This window comes from Cynoglossus semilaevis, chromosome 15, assembly GCF_000523025.1.
Source record: "Cynoglossus semilaevis isolate Cse_v1.0 chromosome 15, Cse_v1.0, whole genome shotgun sequence".
Classification (NCBI taxonomy): Eukaryota; Metazoa; Chordata; class Actinopteri; order Pleuronectiformes; family Cynoglossidae; genus Cynoglossus; species Cynoglossus semilaevis.
This window is the reverse complement of record NC_024321.1, coordinates 11,423,443-11,448,434: the sequence shown is the minus strand read 5'-3', so window position 1 is coordinate 11,448,434 and position 24,992 is coordinate 11,423,443. Positions and strand designations below refer to the sequence as shown.

General features: G+C 44.2%; 1 protein-coding gene across 3 annotated transcripts in view; it reads right to left on the bottom strand.

Annotated features, from left to right (window-relative positions):
- Positions 1–24,992, bottom strand: part of reep2 (receptor accessory protein 2) — a 38,426-nt gene that overhangs the window by 2,662 nt on the left and 10,772 nt on the right. For 2 of the 3 annotated variants that reach the window (XR_001761215.2, XR_001761214.2), the window contains exons 11-18: positions 24,897–24,962; positions 17,956–18,068; positions 7,394–7,541; positions 6,839–6,908; positions 4,608–4,767; positions 4,302–4,521; positions 2,705–2,816; positions 1,358–1,491 (exon numbers count right to left, since the gene is read on the bottom strand). The gene's annotated coding sequence lies outside the window, so the exon portion shown is untranslated. The remainder of the gene's footprint in view (positions 1–1,357; positions 1,492–2,704; positions 2,817–4,301; positions 4,522–4,607; positions 4,768–6,838; positions 6,909–7,393; positions 7,542–17,955; positions 18,069–24,896; positions 24,963–24,992) is intronic. The other variant, XR_003051964.1, reaches the window with a different exon arrangement.

Here is a 24,992-nt window from a genome sequence, read left to right as displayed (position 1 = left end):
TGAACTAAAAAAATACACATCTTTAAGACTTGTATTAACCCAGAGCTTTTCTTTTTGCACAGAAACAAACTTTTGTTTTTTACCTGTTCAAATTCACTCCTGCACATTCAAGGTTTAACTTGATGGTCTACATTAGTAAAGTGGACCAGGAGTCTCTGTTGAATCTTAAATATTCATACACAGATTCTTGTTTTTTCCCCCTCTTCTGCTTGAAAAAGAACATTTTTATGCACTTTAACGTTTGCTATATTTATGAGCAGGGCAGGAGACGTCCCCACTGCACCACAGAGTGACTCATCCCAGGATCTCGCTCCAGGGAAAAGACAAAGCTCAAACCACACTCACACACACACGTGAACAAACACACAAGGGAGAAAATAAAACATTATGGTTGAAGAGGTAAGGTCAGTGTTCTTCAAGGCAGCAGAGGTGGAAACTCCAAACAAGAACTGACTTCAGAGGTTTAAAATAAAACTTTGTTTCTGCTGGTAGAATTGCTGCCAGTGCACTGCTGTCTAAACTGTGTTCAAACTATGGGCTGCATTATGTAAGTTAAAAAAAAATGGCTGAAAGCCAACAACTCCTACAGTGATACTTAGTATTAACTGGCACTAAAAAATGAATGTTATATGCAGTATTTTGTTATAATTACGTATAAAATGAATATGTTATGTGCAGTATTTTGTTATAATTACGTATAAATGTTGTCAATCAAATTAATGTACACTTTACATTAAAGAGTTAATGCAAACAAAACCTGTGAGTGTTTTTATTTCCTATTTCAATAAGAATCGATAAAGAATCTAATCTATGTTTTCATTCGACATGTTTATCAATTCACGTCCCTGACTGGAGATATTAATAATTAATATTAATCAATTGTCTATTGGGCAAGACAAATCAAAAGACTCTCATTGCTAAAGGTTGTAACAGCCAACACCTGTGACAGTGCAGACCGGGGCGGGGGGGGTCGGCTCGTGGGCAAATCTAAGGTTCAAAGTTTGAACTGGTGGACGGGTTCAGTGTTATTTGATGTGCAATGCTGGGCGAAATATTTTAAATAAATATAAACATTATAATAATATTATAAAATATTTTAAATAGGACAGGGAAAAGAATCGGTACTTTTGAAAATAATTTAGCACATTTTATATCTGCCACCATCTAGTGACATCAATAAAATTTACAGTTGAGTCGTTGAACTGCATGAAACAGCAGGATTGACATCAGTCTTTAGCGTACTTTGTCATTGGATTTGGCGGGCCTGATTAAAAAGCCCAGCATTACACATCTGGCCCACGAGCCGTAGTTTGCCCCGCCCTGATCTACACAAACGAGCAAGTAAAACAACTCTGACCTTACTGTGGACGAGTTTTTCTTCTGTCCTGCATGCGGTCCAGATGTGTAGTCCTGTTGAAAATGTCCGGCACACGACGTCGAGGAGAATCAGCCAATGGTGGACACAGACCGACGAGAGGTTCGTGGCATTTCCTGTGTGCGATAAACAGAAAAACATCTGTTAGTAAATCTGTGTTTTAAAAAGTTTAACAATAGTTTTAGAAACAAAAAGCTGCTAATATTAGTAACAGTACTTTTTATTCTACATCTGTTGATCTCCAGAGCATTTTTTTTAATCAGAGAAAATTAGTCACAGAAGCACTTGCAGACCAGACCCAGCACATGCCACAGTGAGCAGTCATCAGTGGATACTGCTGTATATATTACTAATGTGTAGGTCAGTGCATTAACTGAGAGTTCAGTTGAGCTTTATATAAAACACCGTGGGTGTAGTGGGTCAAAGGTCAAAGGCTGCACTCTGACTATGTTATAAATACCGTATGGAAACAATCTGTGCAACCGGCTTTACATTATAGACCAAAGGTTTGGCAATAGAAAAATGAGACTAGGACTGGAATTCTCTCTCCCTCACCTTCATTTATACACTCTGTGGGAAAGAGGTTTCAATTCACCAGAGCACCTCAGGCTTAAACTACCATCTCAAAACCCATCAGCCCAGCCTCACTGAGTGCACAGAATAAAAACAAGTCGACGACTAACCAGCTGACTGACACAAGCGTTAAAAGGATTTGAACAGACTGTAGGACAAACGGCTTCTACGCAGGTTTCAGCATATTCTACGTGTCTATATTTTTCTTGACATTTTTCCATATTAATTATTCAATTTTTTGGAATTGTCACAAATAAAATCAGGTGTGAAACACATGCCTCTGCCTTCTGTTGTTTGTCTTTCTCTTTAAGCCATGTACAGAATTTTAGGCATGTTCCAATTTATCATGATTATTCGCAATAATTGCATTAAATCACAATTAATCGCAATTAAATATAACAAAGCCATATTATGGAGGTAGATCAAAATCTAAAGCAAAACCTAAATCATTTTTATAGGTCTTTTTTTTTCCTGTTCAATTCAGACTATTCAGATTACTGTCTTGAAACTTTTGTGACTCCTGTACTCATACTTTGCAGATGTGCGTTAATTCCACAGCAGGTGTGTGGATGTAATGTTATTAAAATGGTGCCAAAATGGATGACAAGCAGCAATTTCTCTGTCCTGTTTCCATCTCGGCGTTAATCCTTAATCTTTTCCGCGGAACAATCCGCACTCACACGCGGTGAATCACCCTCCGTCCTCTCCTATTGTCTCCCAGTTTAACACATAATGAGCGCACAGCTGTATACTCACACAGGCGACATCTAATGCAGTCAGCTCCGATAATGTGCACTGTGGCGTGTTACATTTCCATACTGCTGCTTAGTACATCGCCACTGCAAGAACCATTATGGTAATACAGCACCTGCGGGAAGAGAGATGGAAAGAGGGAAGGAGATGCCAGAGAGAGGGAGGGAGAGAGGGGGGGAGGGAAGAAGAAGAAGGGTAAATGAGTACTTATGAAGAAAATGATGTGTAACCACAAGGTTATGGGATTTTTTTTAATCTGGTTTTTAGGCTGATGCTGTGAGTTTCCTCACAGGCAGACAGTAAAAGTCATAATTTTAGTCTGTCTATACCAGGGGTCTCAAACTCCTGGCACGGGGGCCACTTCCCTACCACCCTCATGTGGCTCAAGACTAGAAGCCGATAATAACGTAATTTGTTCACTAATGTTATTGTATATTATTTTTTAATTCCCTCGGTCTAGACTATTTAGCAGCCTCTTGTTGCTTCTCAAAGTGTGGGGTGGGCCCCACTGGTGGACAACAGAGGCATGACGGGTGGAGCGTGACTAATGGAAGGACATTTTCAACGTTAAAGTGATTAAAACTTTGTGGCATTTGATGTTATTGGTTGAGGTTTGTTATAAAATATGACGTTACTTGGTGTTAGTTTAATACATTTGAAACATAACTTGTCAGGATTCTTGTTGGAGGCGACGGGGGGAGGGGGGGCAGGTTGGGGCTTGGAAAACCCCACTGGTTGGGAATAACCGCTGACGCAATCACTCTCGTCTACTTCAGCTGTGAGAAGTTATTACTGGATGTTTCATACGTTAACCGCCATCTCACGACACCACGAACGCAACTTTATGACTGCTGTTGCGAATTAACACATCAGTGACTCTCCTGTGGTTCCCCCCGCTCTCTGTCGCTCTTTCACCATTATCACAGTTTCACCCCCCTCTCAGGTTTTCATCAATAACCCTCAGTGACAGCTTATGTAACACGACAAGTTCCAATCTGAACTCAACTCTGCCTGATCTGCAGCCTTTTCTCTCCCTTAAATAACTCACTTCTGCTGTTACACTTGAGCCAGAGTGAGAGACAGTGTCGGGAGAGGGTGAGGGCGGCGGGAGGAGGAGAGGGAGGGGTGGCAGACAGAGACATGACATGAGAGGAGGAAAAAAACGCAGGTTTAATTATTCAGATACACTGCAGCGAAGAAAAAGACAGCGAGGGATTGACCCAGATGGGGTGGGATTCCTGGTGCAGTATTTCACCGTGGGGGCCTAAGCTGTGTCACCCAGGGGCCAGACACGTACAGGGACTCAACTAGAAGAGCGACGAACGTAGAAATGAAAGACTAAATGGTGAAAGACTCACCAAAAGAGAAGGTTTTGTGAAAACTTTTTTTCACCCTGATTCCTTAAAACACATGTATTGTTAAATGTGTTCGACTCCCTGGAGTTTTAAACACGCTGTCGACACGACTGCTGCAGGGACTGAACCCCAACTTTTTTTCTGTAACGCTCTCAACTCGACTCTTCCTGTTCGTACTGTGAGGGCGTGTCTGTGTGTTTGTGAAGTAGAGAGGTGATCGTGAAACCAAACACTGCAGAACCAACCTGGAGATGCTGCATCCCAGAGTTTGCCTGCCGCTGCAGAGACGAATTCCCAGAGAGCGCCGGGCTTTGTTGTCCAACGGCTGGAGTTCCCAGGAGACCGGCTCCCTTTCATCTCCCTGTATCCTCAGGGTGTCCAACAACACAGTCCCAGTGGAGGGAGAGGAGCAGGAAACACGGAAGATGTTTTGGCCAACAGTGGAGACGGAGGGTCACCGACGTCCTGCACGGAGGTCAACACAATCTGTTTATCCTACTGTTGTGTTGGAGAACTTACTGTTAACATAACCCTTTCCACTGACTCATTACCAGGGGTTTGAAGAAAGACGTGTGGAGACGAGGACGCCGTAGCTGCCTGGACGAGAACATTAGGAGTTCTTAGTTTGTCAGAGGAGTGTGAAGAACGTCAGAATAACGTGCAGGAGGAGACCAGATGATTAGCCATGATGTCTTCTGCTGATGGAAGCAGCTGAGGGAGGACAGAGATGAGAGACAGAGGTTTACAGACATGAGTTGTGGCAGGTGTTGTACAACGAGGGGAACAAAGATAGAACAGAGATTTGAACCCCAGACTTCAAAAACAAAAATCTTTCCCTTTTTTATTTTAATTCTGTGTAAACTTGGCCTCATCCACGGCAGAGTTTTTCTTCCTCTCCCTCCTTCCTCTCTTAATTGCTCCCCACCGAATCTCTTGTACTTTCTTTTCATTCCCCAGTGTTCCTTCTGCCCCCCTGCCCCCTCCCCCCCTCCCTGTCTGTCTCCTTTCTTTCATTTTAATGTCGTCTTCTTGAGACTAGCCGTCGTCTTTCTTCTCCTCCCCTCTGTTCCAACTCTCTTGGCTCTGGCTCTCATCTCCTTCTTCCTCTTCTCCTTGGCTCCATCCATGATGAGAAATTTGCACTTTTTTTGGAGGGGGGCCGTGAATCATCACAAACGCGGTGGATAAACTTCCAATAAAATCAATGTTTAATTCAGATGACTGCAGGCCATTGACAGAGAAACTGGAAGCCTTTCATCTATATAAGGACCCAGAAAAGAAGAGGGTGGTGGGCTCGGTGGGGAAGGAAGGGATGGAGGGAGGGTGGAGGGTGAGGACAGATAGGATTAAGGAAAATCCCATCAGTTATAGTGTATCTTTAGCAAAACGATGGAGCCGTCTGTCCTCTCGTGCTGCCTCTCAATAACCTGTAAATGATTCCCTTCTGGCACCTGTGCTCGTCACCCGCCCTCCTCCCTCCCTCCTCCCCCCTCCCTCGCCTCTGTCTTTCAGTATCTGTCCATTTCAGTCCTCCACGCTCCTGTCTGTCACGTTCTCATCTTTCACACATGTTCTCGTTGATTTCCTCCTTTAATTTAATCATTTTTCGTACGGCGTTAATTTCCCTGAACTTGTAATTTTTGTCACAGACGACAGAGTCGACGACCTTTCCTAAGATGAAAAACAAAACTGAAGATAAACAGGAAGTTATGTGGGGGCTCGGTGGGAAGATGAAAAATTTCGCATTGCATTAAAAAGTAAACTAATAAATCAAAGAAGTCCAGTTGGTGATAATTATGTCACGTGAACTGAAGAAACACATCAATGCGTAAGCCAATCAGGGCCAAAAAAAAAGGGCGGGACATCTGAATGGAGAGCCAATCACAGTAAATGTATGAACCTGGTAGTAGAACCAACAGGGGGAAATACTCTGGTCATACATTTGACAGTATGTTTTGTCTTTTTGGGGTTTTTTTTCTTCTTTTTCTAGAAATTGCATCACTGCTCACAGGTGCACACACATGTGCATGTGTCACATCACATGGATGTGAGCATTCTTCTTTTTCTAAAAATTGCATCACTGCTCACAGGTGCACGCACATGTGTCTGTGTGTGTCACATCACATGGATGTGAGCATTCACGCTGCTGGCCCTGTGCTCAAATGTCAGACCTTTAACCTTTTAAGTCTGACCTGAGGCGTCATCAGTCACTGACTGACACGTGCAGAGGACGGACTGGGTCGAAAACAAGAGCGAGAAAAAAAAAATCAAATAAAAGACAGAGACCGGGCCTGGCCGTAGATGTCTACTGTAGAACAGATTGAAGTGTCACGTAGAGAGACGGGAGACTCTGTTCCTGTACAGGTGGCGAACAGAAGGTGAGGGCTGAGGGGAGGACGGATGGAGGGAAGGAGGCAAGAAATGAGAGAGGGGAAAGGAGGTGAGGTAGGGAGGCTCTTGGTCTCATTACATAATCAATGAGGTAAAACACACCACCATTCCTGCAGCGCGGTCCAAATCACTTTATCAAACTATGGATTTTCATCTCTGAGAGCAGAGAGAATTGATGGTTGTTGCTTTAATCCAGTAACTACAACTAAAAAAACATACATCTTATCATCCACCTATTGTATATCGCTGCTACTTTGATTTCATAATGATGTTCTCAAGACTGCTCAGCCCCCCCACCCAACCCCCACTCCCACTCCATGTAAATAGCCATTATTGTATAAGATGTGTCATAAACATGGTCACACAGTAAAAGAGTGTTTTCTGCTCTTACCTTACAGCAGTTAGTCAGTAGGTCCAGCCCCTGGTGGTAACTTTCAGTATGGCGTTTTCATGTTTTCCCCCTGTGCAAATGTGGAAATTTTACATGTCAAATTCATGATTAAACCAAACATATAACACACTATTTCCTGTTAGCTCATGTCATGCTGTGTATGTTATTTTTTGTTTACTGCTAAATGTGTTAGCTGTACTAATGGGAAAGGAATAACAGGTGACCACACTCTAAAGACTGAAAGAAGCTGGACTGGGTGATAGGACCAGGACGTGGGTGGTGGGGGAGTGGCAGAAGGCAGAAGCCTGGAGTGGTGGGTACATCACTGCAGCCCCTTGTCACTTCCTATTAGCAGCCCGTACTTACTAACACAGTGGTTGTGATTGTAATTAATTCATTCGGTTGGTTTTGAATGTGTAAGTCCAAGGGTGTGTGTGTGTGATTGTATATGGTGTGGGGGGTGGGTGAGGAGGGGGTGGATGTGCAGTGAGCGCTGTGTCGTGAAGAATGAGAGCTGACAGGATCTGTGGCGGCAACACTGTGGGTTCAACTTACACTCTGTGACATGAGTTCTCTTTACTGGGTTTTGGATTCCTGACCGTGGAGAGACGTTGCAACGTTCGGCAGCAGTTCGGGTCGGTTCGGGTTTGGATTGATGTGGACCATCATCACCTCAAGGATGGTTCAAAAGAAGTTCATAAATCTGGAAGAGAACAAACTACTTCAGAAACCTGGTCTTTTACTCAAGCACAAGGGAGTCAATCCTGACAAACAACGCCACCTTATGGTGGAACAACAAAGCTCTCTGGTGTGGTTTCACACAGACACAGATTTTTAAATAAATCAATTGGATTCATTTCCTTTGTTAATCTTCCCACAAAGTCTTAATTAAAATAAAATCTATATGAAAGTTCAGTTTTTAATCACTGCGATCTGCAGTAATGTCATGACCGTAACACTCTGCCTCTGAGTCCAGAACAGGCAGAAACATTATGATATCACTGAGAAGTGCTGCTCTGTTACACAACAACACCTCGGTGTCAGGTCCTGGTCTGTCCAGAACTTTGTGGGTGGTGCTTCACAAGTGAAGCCCACTAATCTAAGAGTGGGCTGTGACCCAGGTCTGACTGAGTGGGAACCACCCTGACCATCTGTGGGTCTCCACAGCCTCCTGGCACCTCGCGCTGCACTTGAGTAAAATAATATCACATTATTCTTCATTAGGAGTGAACCTTTAAGAAATAGAGGGACAGGAAGGAAGAAAGCGGAGCAACACGAGCAGCGAGGATGTGGCAGAGAAGAGCGCAGGGCTGTGATGCGGTCACTTTTATCAGAAGGTCATTTTCCTAAATACACGACCTGCTCGACAACATAGGCGGCAGAAACTGGCTCTCAACAAAATTTTGCTCGACAACATAGGCAGCAGAAACTGGCTCTCAACAAAATTTTTGGACATTGTTCAACCTCTGGCAGGGAGAAAAGTCGAGTCGACCTTCTGCGTTGACTGGGCAGGAGGGCAGGAGGACACCCCGCTCCCCGGCCCAGGCCTGCGGAGAGGCCATCTGGACAGGGGAAACACACGCAGAGTACCTGGCCAGACCTGGAGCTCGACACATACCCACAGTCGCGGTCACATGTACTTGGCGGTACAGCACATGTCGAACGGGTGGCTGCAGACACGCGGCCGCCATCACGCGCTTTCGCACTCCAGCGCTGATACAGTACGTGTGGAGTATTATTTACATTAGTCGACCGCGGTGCATACATGACACGTGAAATGATCTTTGTACATTATGCGTATAATCAAGTCTACATCAACAGACTATATTCAGCCTGAAACTCCCACTCAAACCCACACATTCCTTTCACACACAGCACTCCTCAGTCTGCGGCGATGTTAGCGTTATAAACCCCTCTGATTCTGCTCGTCGATGAGTGTTTCTCATTTGGTTAAAACAGTTTCTGCCTGTGCTGCAGTGGAGAGTGCTACATTTGGTTAAAAGCCATTATTATGGTAATGCGAGGGTGCTTGAGATAATGGCAAGATGAGAGCAGCTCGACTGCCTCTGACATAACAACCCTACTCTATCTATCTCTTCAGCTCCTTCCCCGTTCGCTCTCTCGCAGTTTCCCTCCCTGCTCACCTCACCGGCAGATCACAATGCTTTTGTTTTTTTTTTTCCTTCCATAAGATACAAGCAGACGGCATAGCTTTTTTGTGATTAAAATCAAACATTATTGTAAAAAAAAAAGGAGCATTTTTGAGCCTTAGCTGTGGCCGCGTTTCAAGAGATCGCTCTTCATCTCCTGCTGTAAATCAGAGGTGTGATTGGAAATTATATGGCATCCAGCTCTCAATCTGTTCCTGTAAAGCCTGGGTGCTACCTGTGACACGAGCTAACACAGTAGCTTTGTCGTCCTGGGAGACGTGGCGTGCAGAGGATTCTCTACTGACGGCAGAAAAACAGAGGGTTAGGAAAAGAAGTGGCAGCGAATGCTAGAAGTCACAGGGAAGATTTTGTTCTTTCAGGTCACTGGTGCTGGAGAATGAGGGGGAAAACAACAAGAAGAGATGGGGGAAGAAAGTTAAAGAACAAATGAGCCAGAGGAGAGTGGAGAGGAAGAGGATGAGAGATTGAGAGCACAGTAATTCCATGCACATCAAATTTCACCTAATATGATTTTGTGTTCTGTGTCTATTCAAGTCAGCCCTGATTGGGTTGTGTGCTATAATCGCATCAGCGCAGGGATTTGCTGCGGCTTTTTTTCACTGATGCTGTTGTGTCGTTGCTTTTTTCCCTTTTATTGGAGTTGGCATCGGCCTTCATGACACAAATACCCACTGACAAATTAAAAATGATTGATTCAGAGTCAAAGATGGAAACGGCACTGCGGGCTTGGAGCCAACCAGCGTTCTCCACTTCTGTCCACACACTTGTGCCTGTTTGAAGTGCACGTGTGTGCATGCCCGCACACGCACGCTGCACTGTCACGTCGAGTGCAATCCTCCGTTCATACGAGCATAGGATTGCTGTTGCCGGAGCGAGCGAGTGAGTACAGCGGGGCCTGTACCGAGGAGGAAGGGTGGGCTCTTGACATTGAACGCCTGACACTTTTAAAGAATGTGAGAAGATGGCAGATATCCGACGTGTGAACCTCGGAGCCATTGTCATGCATGTTACGCTCGGAGCTGTGTATTCTTGCCAGCGTCGGCTAAAAGCGCGAAAATCTGGCCCAAAAAGTGTGAATATCAACCAAGAGCAGAGAGATGGAGCTGTGAATTCCTCCACTGACACTATTAGACACATTTATGCTACAACATACAATATGCAGGTTTAATTAAGTGAGCGTATACACACACAAGTCGACTGTGTCATTACATTCACTTACTCCTAAAACAGATACACACTATTTTTGAACCGCACACCCTCGTCGTGGGCTCTGGCTCTCCCAATTAAGCGCAGGAATGTTGTGGAGCATCGGTGTCGGGGGATTCTGCTTTCTTCTCCTCTGTCAGGTCCCATCACAAAGGCTCCTCATTAGTGTCAACCTCAGCTGTGCCACCACTTGCTCCTTCCTCTTCCTCTCTCCCTCTCCCCTCCATCTTTTTGACTTTTCTCCCTCCACATCTCCATCTCCCCGTCTTCCCCCTGTTTGACTTGTTCACATTACATTTACTGCTGAACACCTTGCTCACCCCCCCCTGAAAGCTGCTGCTGATCACCACCACGCTGTCACCTCCCCGGCGTGTCCATCTCCATCGTCTCTCACTCTCACTCCCGTGAATCTCTATCGCTGGCGCTGGCGACAGAGAGAGCTACAGCGTCACACTGTGAAAGCGGTTTGTCACATCTGAAGCCCCCCCGACAACAAACAGGTGCGTTTTCAAAGCGCTTAATGACAATGAGCAGGGAGACGCTCCAACCGAAAACGCGGCAGCAAACTCGGTCTGATCATTAGACCGGCATGACACAAATACCCACTGACAAATTAAAAATGATTGATTCAGAGTCAAAGATGGAAACGGCACTGCGGGCTTGGAGCCAACCAGCGTTCTCCACTTCTGTCCACACACTTGTGCCTGTTTGAAGTGCACGTGTGTGCATGCCCGCACACGCACGCTGCACTGTCACGTCGATTGCTGTTGCCGGAGCGAGCGAGCGAGTGAGTACAGCGGGGCCTGTACCGAGGAGGAAGGGTGGGCTCTTGACATTGAACGCCTGACACTTTTAAAGAATGTGAGAAGATGGCAGATATCCGACGTGTGAACCTCGGAGCCATTGTCATGCATGTTACGCTCGGAGCTGTGTATTCTTGCCAGCGTCGGCTAAAAGCGCGAAAATCTGGCCCAAAAAGTGTGAATATCAACCAAGAGCAGAGAGATGGAGCTGTGAATTCCTCCACTGACACTATTAGACACATTTATGCTACAACATACAATATGCAGGTTTAATTAAGTGAGCGTATACACACACAAGTCGACTGTGTCATTACATTCACTTACTCCTAAAACAGATACACACTATTTTTGAACCGCACACCCTCGTCGTGGGCTCTGGCTCTCCCAATTAAGCGCAGGAATGTTGTGGAGCATCGGTGTCGGGGGATTCTGCTTTCTTCTCCTCTGTCAGGTCCCATCACAAAGGCTCCTCATTAGTGTCAACCTCAGCTGTGCCACCACTTGCTCCTTCCTCTTCCTCTCTCCCTCTCCCCTCCATCTTTTTGACTTTTCTCCCTCCACATCTCCATCTCCCCGTCTTCCCCCTGTTTGACTTGTTCACATTACATTTACTGCTGAACACCTTGCTCACCCCCCCCTGAAAGCTGCTGCTGATCACCACCACGCTGTCACCTCCCCGGCGTGTCCATCTCCATCGTCTCTCACTCTCACTCCCGTGAATCTCTATCGCTGGCGCTGGCGACAGAGAGAGCTACAGCGTCACACTGTGAAAGCGGTTTGTCACATCTGAAGCCCCCCCGACAACAAACAGGTGCGTTTTCAAAGCGCTTAATGACAATGAGCAGGGAGACGCTCCAACCGAAAACGCGGCAGCAAACTCGGTCTGATCATTAGACCGGCAGGAGCAGTGGAGGGGAGGTTGATTTGCGACTTGACATGAGGCATCATAGGCTCTACAATGATGTTAATGATCAACAGGCTACGAACACAGCAGTGGCAACAACATGTAAACAAGCCAACAGGGGAGTTGGCTTGGAAGCAACGAGTTCAGAGATCACTAGAAGCATGCAGAGGACGAGATGTGGAGGAAAGGCAGCGAGATAAAACAGACGATTGTTGTTTGTTTGTTGTTACGGTTTTTTCCCCCGAGCAAACACTCCCTCTACCCCTTTACCCCCTGCTGTTACACCCTGTCTTCTACCTCATCATTTCCTCACAACCCTTTCCCCTGTAGTCAGTCTACTTCTTATCTGCCTCTTCTCCCTTTGTGTGTGTGTCTGTGTGTGTGTTTGTGTGTGTCTCATTTCTCTCAGTAATTAAGAAATCGAGCTTTGATTTCTAAGGGAGGGTTACGGGTGCCGTATTGGGATGCAGTGGAGGATCCTCCTCTCGCCAAGTTTGACTCCCTAAATCCCAAGTCCTAGTCAAGAACCTATTCTCATTCTCTCTCTGTCTCTCTCTCTCTCTCTCCCTCTCTCTCTCTCTCTCTCTGTCTCTCTCTCTCTCTTTTGTTCAGAGATGACTTTCTTTCTCTGCACAGTTTAGTATCAAAGATATGATAATTAGGCTGAGCAGAAGTTCATCAGGATTCTATTATTTTTCTATAATTAATAGTGTATAATAATGACAGAACTTCTTTAGTGCACTTTGGGGCTTGTGTGTGTGTGTGAGAGAGAGAGAGAGAGAGAGAGAAAGAGAGAGAGAGCGAGCGAGACAGAAAGGCTGAACTTCTACGTCTGCATGCAGGAACTTCTTTTAAAGCGCACAGAATTCTAAACCTTGAGATTCTGCAGATAAAAGGTGCCGAATGTCTTGAGCTCGCAAACCTGCCTTCCCCTTCTCTCCTCCTTTCTCCTCTCCTCTCTCCTTCCCGTGCATCCTGCCTCTCGTCGCAGCATTTGTAAAGACCTAATGAGGCCACTGCTGTCACACTCCTCAATCACATGCACAGCTGCCATCCCCAGCCTGCGAGAAGTAGGATAATACCTGAAACTTTGCTCTTTCTCACCCAGATGAGCAACAACAACAACCAACAAATAATAAAAAAAGCCAACAATAAATATAAAAGCCTGTTCAGACGCAGAGAAGAAGACGAGGAGGAAAAAAGTCAAAGTATAGGAGGAACACTTTAAAAGGAGGCGCAGAGGGAACACGGCAGAACTGGATTCACTAATCTCCGAAGAAGCATAAAGTGAACATGCCAACCACCTTCAGCTCCGAGGGGAAAATTCCCTTGGTTTGGTGATAAATAGGATTTAAGTTGGGGTGACAGCTCCTCTGTATGTTGCTGCGTTTGAACGTAAGTGTGCATTTTTGTGCGCCTAAGCACATTCGCCTGATACGCAGGAATGGGCATCCTTCCAGCTCAACCCAGATGCTTTCCTCTGTGCTTGTTGTGACTTATCTCTCAGAAACAACGATGGATGTGTCAGTGCGCTTATTAAAACATGCTTTTAGCCCCGGCCGCCACTCTTCAGGAGGAAATCGCTTTCTGGCGGAGATTGACAGAAAAGAAAAGAGAAAACAACATCCTCATTTTAGGCCCAACATCTCGGACATGATTGCTCCCTTTAAGCTGCTGTTCTTACTGAGGTTGTTTTTTTTTAATTGCTGTTTGCTCTGTTTTGCTCAGAGCTCCATATTCACCAGCCAGGCATCCATGGCTTGAATCTTTAATTACCTTCAACACTTGTCCCCCCCCCTGTATTTCAAACAAACACATGATTAAATGCCGCTCTGCCGTATGTATATGCTATTCTTCTCCACATCCTCAAAAACACCTCATTTAAGTCAACAGTTTGTGTTGACGGACTTGTTTGTTAAACTGGCGAGCTTCTTATTCTTAAAGCCACAGTCCACACACCGGCAAAGGTTTTTCACTCGCCCGCTGGCAGAGAAGCAGGCTGGCTCCTGAAAGCAGCAGCCCCTTCACACTGGATCCAGTTTTTTAACAGCCATTGTCTCAATGATATTATCACCCGGGCTTGATGGTCTCAGCTTACAGAGGAAATGAAAAGATTGCTGTTGACAAACCGGTGCTGACAAGAGTAGCCGACGAGATCCCTCCAGCTTCACACAGGATTAGCTTTGTGCCGTCCTTAAAGACGAGCACAGTTGCCCATGTGTTGCTATTTCCATCGGGGATGGAGACAAAGACGGGGGGAGAAAGCTTTGTCTCACAGAGTGGTGAGACGATGAGCTTCCTCATTCAATATTAGCAGATTAGACGTGTTACGCGAGCCAAAAACTCAAGATGATGTTAAAATGCAGCAAGAAAAGGGGAGGGGGGCATCTATAATCAAAACAACCAACCATGGAACAGTGGATGGCAACTCTTGCCTTACAGCAAGAAGATAATTAGTTTGGTTACAGTTTTAAAAATGCAGAATAAATTTACTCTAAAGTGACCATAAGTGTGAATGGTTGTTTGTATCTATACTGTATGTGGTCCTGCAATGTACTGTAGTGACCCCCACCCTCCCTTCATGACAGCTGCAGCCCCTTCCCTGACCATAAAAATAAATGAAATAAGGAATAAATGAATTAGACATGTTGTCATTCGTCACGTTGCGTCTCCATCTTTTCCCTCTCTGTAAAGAGATTGTTATCGGTGTTGACTTTTTCTGTACGTTTGATCCTAAACTGATACTTTATTTATGAACCTCTGCACTAAACTGTCACACACAGCTGTCTCTGCCGTTCACACGTGTCTGTCATGTTCGTACAAGTGGAGAAAAAAAAAAAGAACAGCAGAATATCTGTCCTTTAGTAAAAACAACAACTTTGTTCAAAATCCGCCTTCATTTCCATGATGTCTGTTCATATGACAGCGCTTCTGAACAGACATTGTTGAAGTGCAGCCAAAACTCCCAGGATTCTTCTCTCTGTCACACTAAGGAGAACAGTTCAACAATGCTTTTCTTTGCCTAATCAAAATTCGCATTTGATTTTATTTCCTGAGAAAAAGCAGCATTTTACCCTGATGGAACGGTATTTGACCGGTGACACACGATGAGTTCACAAAGGTGGACCTAATTGGTTAGTCAGTTGAACTGAGGATGAACTGGGTTTGGGCCACATCAGTCTCTAGGGTGGGGTAATGACTTTTTCTTAAAATAAATTCCTAAAATCATGCCAAACATAACACTGTGCTGTATGAGCAGTACCATCAGTGGTTGAACCTTGGCTGAAACTTTAGCCACTAGAGGGCAGAGAGCTGGAGCTGAGACTCATAGGGACATGATAGGTTTGTTTAATATCTATATAGTTTATAAAATGTTACTGATCAAAACTGATATTGAGAGCAAGTTACACCATACACTAACCGTTGGCAAACTAAGGCTTGTGGATCAGATACTGCCCACTGGGCTTTCTGATTTGTCCTACCAAACTGGTACAGGGTATGGTACAGACTGATGTCAGTCCTTCTGTTTCATGCATTACAACAAATCAACTGTGATGTGCCAAATACAAATTATCTTTGATTAACAGAATCTCTAAAGTTTGACCCAAACTACACACAGACTTGCCTCTGGTTCAGTCCAGCTACAGTGGCCTCGGTTCTGCTTCCCCCATGTCAGAAAAGACAGGGTTCACAATCCAGTCCCGGTCTGTCCCGTGCCCTCGTGTGCCGCCCTGCCTAGTCGTGTGGACATCTGCCATTCTGACTGGTGTCATCACCCATTGCCTCTGTTTGGCTGATGACTCGTGACACCCCTCACCTCGGGGTGCCACGCCACGTTGAGTGCGGAGCATCTTGTTGGTGCATATGAAAAAGCCACCGACACATTGACCTATTCTTTTGGCTTCAGCATCACTGTCACAGCGCGACCCGCCGCCCGTTCACAGATGCCAGATGACCTCTTCACCGAGACACATCAAACAGACAAATAAGCAGGCCAACCAACATCCCTTTCAGGAGAATTACAGAGTTAACCCTTTGAGCGAAGCACCTCTGGGACAACTTCAAACCTTCAAACGCATAAAGATGCCAGGGGCAGGAACAGCAAGTGATTACCACAGCAACTGCCTACAGTGGTTGCTATAGAGACAGCTCAGAATCCAAAGAAAGTCAAAGCCTGGAACTCAGGCCTGCTCCAAGTTGGTGCCGCTCTTCTACGAATATAAACTTTCACAGAAGTGCTATCAGCAGAAGTTTCTTCCAAACTTTGACGGCGTGGAAAATACTGTGGGATGCACATGCACATCAGCATATCAGGCTCCTACAGGCCCACATTAAATGACTCTACTGTTGACCAACAGCGGTATGCATCCTCTGTGAGCTATATATCCCAGACATATTGTTATATAAGTGTTAGCTTGGGGGCAGCACGGTCTCTCCTGTCTGTCCGCCCGTCCTGCTTTCACACTCACATTAAAACCACGTCTTGCAGCGAACAACATGGCATGTTTCTATTTTTGAGCCACGAAGACGAGGTTTTTAATGCTTCTGTGCTCAGATGCCATCCCTCAGTGTAAACACTCAGAAACGCGAGGAAAATATCCTTTAGTTTCGCTGTTCCTCCCCGCTCTGCTCACGTCTACCACAAAAATGTGACTCAGTCAAGAGACCGAGTCCCACTGGTTTCAAGACGATCAAGCCCTGACCCGCAGCCTCTATATTAGGTCATTGTATACACATTATAAGAGAAAAGGGGCCGAGGTGCATTTGTACGAGTCCCAGGTATGGCAGGTTATGATTACCTATGGTGGGATAAATCTCAGCTTCATAAAGATGGTGGGTGCAGAGTAACGTCCAGAGGCGTGCAAAGTGTGTGCATGCATATGCACTTCTAGTGTGTGTGTGTGAGTGTGTCTGAGTGCTATGAGGGCACTGCCGCACCAAAAGATCCATTTAGAGGTAATACAGTCTTTCCTTCTAAAGGTGAGAAGGAGGGAGGGTGGGGGAGAAGGGAGAGAGGAGCGATGAGAGAACGTGTGGACTTAAAAGCCTCTGGGCCTTTAAGAGATTACTGCCTTATTGCTTTGAGACTATCCACTCTGACATCAGCTGTAGGACTAAGAACAGCTGACCACACACACACACAGACACACATACACGCACACACGGACTCAGCAATAAAGACAGAAACTCCAAACTAAAAAAAACAGACGTGAATCGATGATGAACAAAGTGAAACAAGGTAAGAAATACAACAGAGGCAAAGGGATGAAAGAGGAAGTCAGTGTTGTTCCGATTTAGAACCAAGTACTGAGTGTGTGTGTGTGTGTGAACTGTGGTCGTCCACTGTGTGGAGGAGTCGATAACAGCACGGAGCACATGTACAGCCGGTGGGTCGACCAGGTGAGAGGCTGGAGGCGCTGGAGAAAAGGTCGTTTTCTCAGACCACTGTGGTGCTCAGAATCCTCCATTCAAAGAAAGAGGGTGGGGGTCCGGCGTGGGAGAAAAACAGGGGGGGGAAACCCATGAAAGGAGTGGATGAGCCTCAACATGCAGCCCGATTTCAGACCAAAGTAGAAGATTGTGTAGGTGGTAAACAAGGGAAAAGGAAGTAGCGAAGGAGAGAGGACAACAGGCACAGGAAGTGGGCGTGGAGCAAGAGGCGAAGAGACGGGGACGGGGAGAGCGGTAGCCCCGTTCATCGCCCCCTCAGCCCCGTGACAGTGTCAGGAGGAGAGAGGAGAGAGGAGAGCCGGGCTGCTGCTCGCCACCCACAGAGCAACAGTATCCAGGGGAGCCCTGCTTCTGCCTGCCTGCCTCCCACTCTACATCCAACAACAGCCGATACCTTTCCTCCCACCACACTGCTACTTACAGCCTCTACTTATTACTTCACCCACTCACACGCACACACACACTGTGAGCGCCTGTGTGTACACCACACACAGGCAGACGTCTGATTAGTCAATAACGGTGATGATAAATTCAGAAACAAATGGTGCGAACGCTGTCGTGTGGTGTGGAGGTGTGCTGTACCTCTGTGGGGTTTCCACGTCCTTTCCTTTTCCTGTCCTGTCACGTTGACACACTGGCTGTTGGCGCGAGGTTTTGTGACCACTGACACAAGAAGGATGACGATGCGGGTAGACCTTAAAAAAACAAAAGAAAAAAACAAACTTTTGAGCATTTTGGTCTTATAATTATATTTTCATATAAATGAAATTATTTGATGTATTTTCTCCACTACATAATATACAATAATACACATTAACAAACTTTTGAGCATTTTTAAAGAGCATTTTGCTCTTATAATTATATTTTTATATAAATAAAATTATTTGATGGATTTTCTCTACTACATAATATACAATAATACACATTAACACTGACCTTTACCAAGATAAATTTTGGATGTATCAGAAAAAAAAAAAAATAAAGATAAATTTTGGATGTATCTGAAAAACAGTTTTCTCATCTCTAAAGTACAATGACAAAAAAAGTATGGGTAAAAAAAAAAGCGCACACACTAAATAAAAAGGAAAAAAGTATGGGTAAAAAAAGCGCACACACTAAATAAAAAGATATTTAGTGAAACTCAAACAGATCCTTGTTCAAAGTACGAAGGCCAAAATGTTGGTAAAAGATGAGAGAAAAAGAGGGAGAAAGAAGGAGAGAGATATTCAGTGAGAGGTATCCTGAAAAAAGGAGTGGGTGGAGGTTAGCCCCTGGGCATTCCCCAGAATTCAGCAGCCTCATTACAAAAGCAAACACACAAACACCGGTGGGCACAGACGCACAAAGGGTTTCCTCTGTGTTGGAACAGCTGTGAGGCCTGTGATCACATCAGGAGGAAAACACCTGTACGCACGTCTCTTATCTGCTGACCCCGCCGCCCTGCTGGATATGCAAATCCAAACGTCACTAATGGGGTAAACACACACACACACACACACACGTACCACTAACTAGTGTATTTGGTGAGCAGTGTGTCGGGCTCTCGTGCCCAGGCCTCTCAACACCACGTGTGTGTGTGTGTAATGTAGTAGTTTGTTTGGAACAAATGAGAAAGCAGGCCGTTAATGTGAGATTATTGATGTAATATTTATGAAGTCATATCAAAAGTGTCGGGTTTCATTTTTCAAAGCAACAGTGGTACCCGTGTGTGTGTGTGTGTGTGTGTGCAGGAACGGATGTGGGTGGAAAAGGGCTTTCCCAACAATCCCTGCTACACACACAAACATAAGGACAAATAGGAAGGATTTCTGTGGTAATACATCAAGGGTACTCTACGTCACATTTGGATAGTCAGCGTAAATTATTTTTGTTATTATGTATTAACTAAAACTACTACATTACTACTATTAATAATAATAATAATACAACTACTAACAATAACAACAACAAAAACAGTAATAATATATGACAGTAATAGAATGGTAGAGGAGAGTATTAGCAGAATAATTAGTAGTAGCTGTAATAGAAGTAGTAATAAATATTAGTAGTGGCATTAGCACTAGTAGGAGTAGCAGTTGGAGTAGTAAAACAAGTAGCAGTAGAAGTTGAAGTACTACTACTAGTAGTAGTAACGGTAGTTATAGTAGTAGTAGCAGTAGTAGTAATAATAGTTGTAGATGTAATGTAATAATAGTACTAGTAGTAGTGGTAGCAGTAGTAATAATATTCGTAGTAGTAATGTAATAATAGTCGTCATTTCTCGCTCAGCCTCAGTTTTCTGTCTTTTCCCAGTTGAGGTCAAACAACATGAATGAAGAGTTTGTTTCCGTCTGTGAAACGTTGACTGCGTCTCCACTAATTATCACACATATTTGTGACACACGTCTCAATTAGCATTGAAATAACTTTGGCTTTTGACTCTGTGCACAGACACACACACACATACACACACTTGTACACAGAATCTGATGTACGGTGTACCACGAACTAAAACAAACTGCAGCACATCATCAATAATGAAGTGTAGAGAATTTCAGTCAACAGAACAAATGAAGTACACTGGTCCAGTGAACAGTAGTGTGTAGATATATGGCAGTAGTAATACTGTGTGTCTGTGCCCATTATTACCTCACATTCTCAAGTTGCGTCTCTAAAAACAACAGTCTATATTCACAGTACCACCGTAATCAATCAGCCCAGACCAGAAGGTGGCGTCAAAATTCCTTGCCTTTTTTTTTGTTTTGACAAACAGACAAATGTGTCCAAAACATAAAGTAAATTACAGACTTTAACTTTAATACCACAGAAAAAAACATCAACCAAAAAAAAAAAAAAAACAACTCAGTGAGACATGGGATTATTCTACTAACAGTAATAATAATGCAGTAGACATTTAAGACAAAACCGGAGGAAACTCGCTGGTGGTGAAGCCTCTTCTGTACATTTTGATGACTGATATATCTGACCTTTTTCCTACAATTGAACAATCATGTCCTCTCAGACTGAGGATCCTCCAACATTAATGACATTTATTCCTTTACAACCACCGCTGGATAATGTGCTCGAGTTAAACAAGAAATCTTAACTACACTTTTGCCTCTTAAATACCACGATTGTCTCGGTTTACGCCAGTTTTATGCTACTCAAAGTTGCGAGGTAGGCAAGTGGACTGAAGGGGTTTCTTGGTGACCTTTCACCTTCAATCTGAGAGGATTCTTCAGTTCTAATTGACTGTGAGAAAATTCTTATATTTCGCCTCTGAGTAGTTGAATATTTGAAGAGAGATCTATGTGTGAAATGGGGGGGGAGAAGCCTAACAGAGCCATGTGGTTGTACTGCATAAACTCAAGCAATAATATCTCACCAGGAACTGGTTACTGTTGCATAGCACTTCCACATGCATATTCTGAGCATTATGCAGCACGCGCTTGTGAAGAAAGTCAGTCCTGTTTATTAAAAATGGAGGTGGATCAAGACAATGTGGCACCAACAAAGATCAGTGATTGGTTAAAGCAACTGACCACGCCCATACATTCAGCTTTTTCGGTATAGTTTAAATAAATCTGAATTAGAATTAAAGGTCCGGCATTTCAGTAATGTGTTTTTGTTTTAAAAATTGTTCAGCTAGAGAAGTTAATGAGTTTTTAGTTAATGTCTATGGGTGTTTATTGGAGACGGCCCCCACTGGCCGATAAGGAGATAACATTAATAATTTGAACTTTATTGATCCTCTGGGAATTGAACCCAGGACTACCTGCTCTGTGCTTCCGAGACAGGCGTGCTAACTGCTACACAATGGAACCACCTGAGGTGATAATCTGGTATTGTTTCACAGAAAATAATACAAATGCCATAACTGGAAAATAAAATAGGAGGAGAGAACAGTTCTCGTCTAAGGTGTTAATAATTGTTCTTGTTTCTTAGATTCTGACAATGAATGGATTTTTAACTCACTGGCAGGGAGACGAAACGCTTTTCACCAACGCAAGACAATTTGGCAGCCAAACAGTCAAGATGGGAAGTGATTAATGCATATGCAACAGTTTCCAGACATTTAGCACAGCATTAGTCTAATCTTAGAGATTTGTTTCTGAGCACATGGACGCACGGCTGAAAACCAAAGAACTTTAAGCCGTGGGTTTATTAAATATGTGGATCCGTTTCAGTTCAAACACAGAGTGTGGCATTTTTAGATTTTAGCTCGCAGCATAAAGGCGAGATAGAAAATGCAGTGTGGCCTCTCGTTAAACCTCCCTGTGTGTACGCCGCTCTGAAGTGAGGGGGAGGGGGTGTCCTCTTGTCTTCTCCTACACACACACACACACACACACACAGAGCATTTCCAACATACACACACACACACAGAGCATTTCCAACATACACACACACACACAGAGCATTTCCAACATACACACACACACACAGAGCATTTCCAACATACACACACACACACACAGAGCATTTCCAACGCACACACACACACGCACAGACACTCGTAGCCAACTTGCCCAACTGATCCCAGTCCCCATACAACCCAAATATGTGTCATTTATGTACAACATAAGGAGAGGAGTACGGGAAAGGTCCCCAGAGAGCAACATTGTCATCATACATTAAACAGCACCCCAGGTCTGACTAAACACCCGCTCATTAATTCATAATGTGGAAAGTGGTTAAATATAGATCCTCCCTCCTTCTCTGCTCTTCCTCCCACAGATCCTCACCCTCTCCCCCTCCAATGCAGTCTCTCCAAAAAGGAAGGAGAGGAGCGGTTCTGCTCCGTGATGGTCCACAGTCTAGGTCCATGTAAGGCGCTCAGAAAAAAACAAAAGCCAATGTGTGTGTGTGTGTTGACAGCTCAACAGGTGTCCTCTCTCAGCAGGAGTCCCTCAGTAAACAGGAGTCGAGCAGTAAACACAGGCCCCGCTGATGGTTATGATGTCAAACCCTGGCCTAACCTTATCTCCCCTGTTCCAGCTCTTTCATCGTTCACTCTGTCCATGTTTTTTTTTCCTCGTCTCTGTTTTCCCAACCCTTCCCCCGTGTCTTTTTTTTCCCTCTCTGACCCTCCACACTATCAGCATCTAACACTCTCTCCTGACCTTTCTTTCACTCCGTTTCCGACTCCTCGGTCCTCCCCGCCGTCACTCCTGCGTGCATTCGCTCCTTTTCTCCCTCTCTATTCATATATAATGTCAACGGCTGGCTCTTTGTCAGTGCCGCCGTGTCAATGCTCCCTCACCTGGGTGCCCCCTTTACTGAACACTTTAGTTTCCACCGTCCACCTTTCTTTTTTCCTAAGGACCTCCATCCATTTTTCTGTCTGATTTAAGCTGCCAAACTATTTTTTACTCTTACCCCTAAAGGGCAGATGGATTTCTTTTCATGAGCCTGGGGAACCAGAAAGATGAGGAGAACCTTGAAAACCCGAGGAGCAGTGGAGGGGCAAGGGTAGAAATAGAGGGCGATTCACAGAATGGAGCAGACACCTGAGTGGAAACCCCTTGCTCTTTGCCACAAAAGACAGACATGGTCAGTCACCACAGAATACGCAGGGATTAGTCGAAAGGTTCTAAGACAGACGTGAAAATGTGAAAAGGTGTCTGGTTTAAATAGATGAAACATGTTAAGACACATCTCTTAGTTTTATGTTACCTCATCGGTAAAACTGGCCTTTTTTTTCATGGACAGTGTAGATAGATAGGTAGATAGATAAGTCAGCATCAGCACCATCTTCACTAATGTCAAGTGTCAATTTTAGTCATTAAAATATGAATAAAGTTTACATTACCATCGAGTAATATAATAGTAATTATGTAGAAAAAAAAAGTATTTAAAAAAAGTATAGAGTAGAATGAGTTTTACCAAATATGATTGAAATCCAAGTTGGATCACACACAGAGCAAGAAGCGTTAGCCGCTGGCATCTAAAGCTTGCAGGGACAGCTTTCAGGTAAGTTAATCAGACAGAGCTGCCGAGGAATCCAGGAGCCCGTGAAGGTCAAAAGCTCCACCTCTGGTCGACAGCCAGATTTCTATTTCTCTGTCTTTTTTATAAGCCCTACTTGATGGACTGAGTGAGGAGGGAGCTGAGCGGTAGTAGCCAAGGATGCTATGATTATAACTCTTCCTTCTCCTAAACAACTCAGTGCTTTTATTCGATGACAGCAACATTTCCTACAGTTGAAGTTGAGTGGAGAGTGTGGGGAAGGAAAATAGAAAAAGACAAAAGCGAGAGAGGAGGAAAGAGAAGGAGGAGGTTGAGATACAGGGGTTGAAAGATGGAGCAGCGGAGTTTCAAGCAGAGGACAGGAGGAGATGGGGAAGTTGGAGGAGAGGCTGGCGGACGACGAAGGACGGTGAACCAGTCCTCCTGCTCACTTGACCCTTTCAATTACCACAGCCACGGTTAATTAGCACTGAGGTAAGCTCCTGTAATTACCAGACTGTGTCTAGGACAAGAGGCGACACACGCACTCAACCAGCACACGCACACACAAAACACATGCACAAACATGTTGCTATGGATACCCACTATTCTTGTACAATTCTCTATCACTGTGCAGGAAAACCAGAGTCAAAGAAGATAGAAATAGATACAAGAGATGACAGGAAATAACAGGAGCAGAAAAGAGCCGAGGAAAGAAAGCAAACAAAAGCTTCTCAGAGGAGGAGAACAAAAAGTAGTAAAAGTGTTGAGTTCAGAGAAGACTGATGGCTCTGTGTGTCGGCCACATTTCTTCATAACAGACACACTTCAACAACAATGTCTGCTATCTAGGAACAAATCAGTTTCCACATGTTAATGTTTCACATTAAAAGCTGCTTCAAAACGAAAGCAGAGAACGAACGCAGAAAATAATGAGCTGGGATTACAGTACGTGTTCCATCGTATTTTTACACATATCCACAATTCCAAACTCAAACCTCTAGGTGCCAATTCACATCACCATCTGACCCCTACTGAACCCTTAAATGTTCAAATGAGTGTCCAAAAGATCTAAAACATAAGAAATGTATTTCAAATAAAGGACAAAATGTCGAAATAACTGTAACCAAGTCTTTACACTTCTACAAGTGAAATTTCCATGGAAAATATTCTTCTCTATAAAATTCTGGAGAATGTTTTTCACACCACGTCACAACCTGCATCTGTGTCTCATTTAAGGACTGAAATCAAGTTCCACTGCTATTCATTTTTTTAGGCCGGAAATATAAGAATGAGTCAGTGAATAAAAAATGTATTTCTTAGCTTTAAAATGTTGAAGAGTTTTCTGTTTAAGTTAAGGGTAAATCAGTAATGTAAAAAAACCAAAACCTAATCAATCTGATTTGTGCCCTGATCTCAAAACCTGACATTGATTAATCATCATATACACATATATACATATACACAGAGAGAGAAAGAGAGAGAGAAAGAGTGAGAGAGAGAGATATGTCTCTTCTGTATAGTTGACATGTTACATAAGCTGTCGAAAATAGTATTTATCAAAGGTGCTGGTGGGAAGATTAGTCCAAATGTACCTTAGTAGGGATGTGATGTGACCCGGAAGCTTCTGACAGCCCAGTTCGTAGACCACGTTTGTCGATCTATTTTAAAGAAGAATAAACATTTTTTTA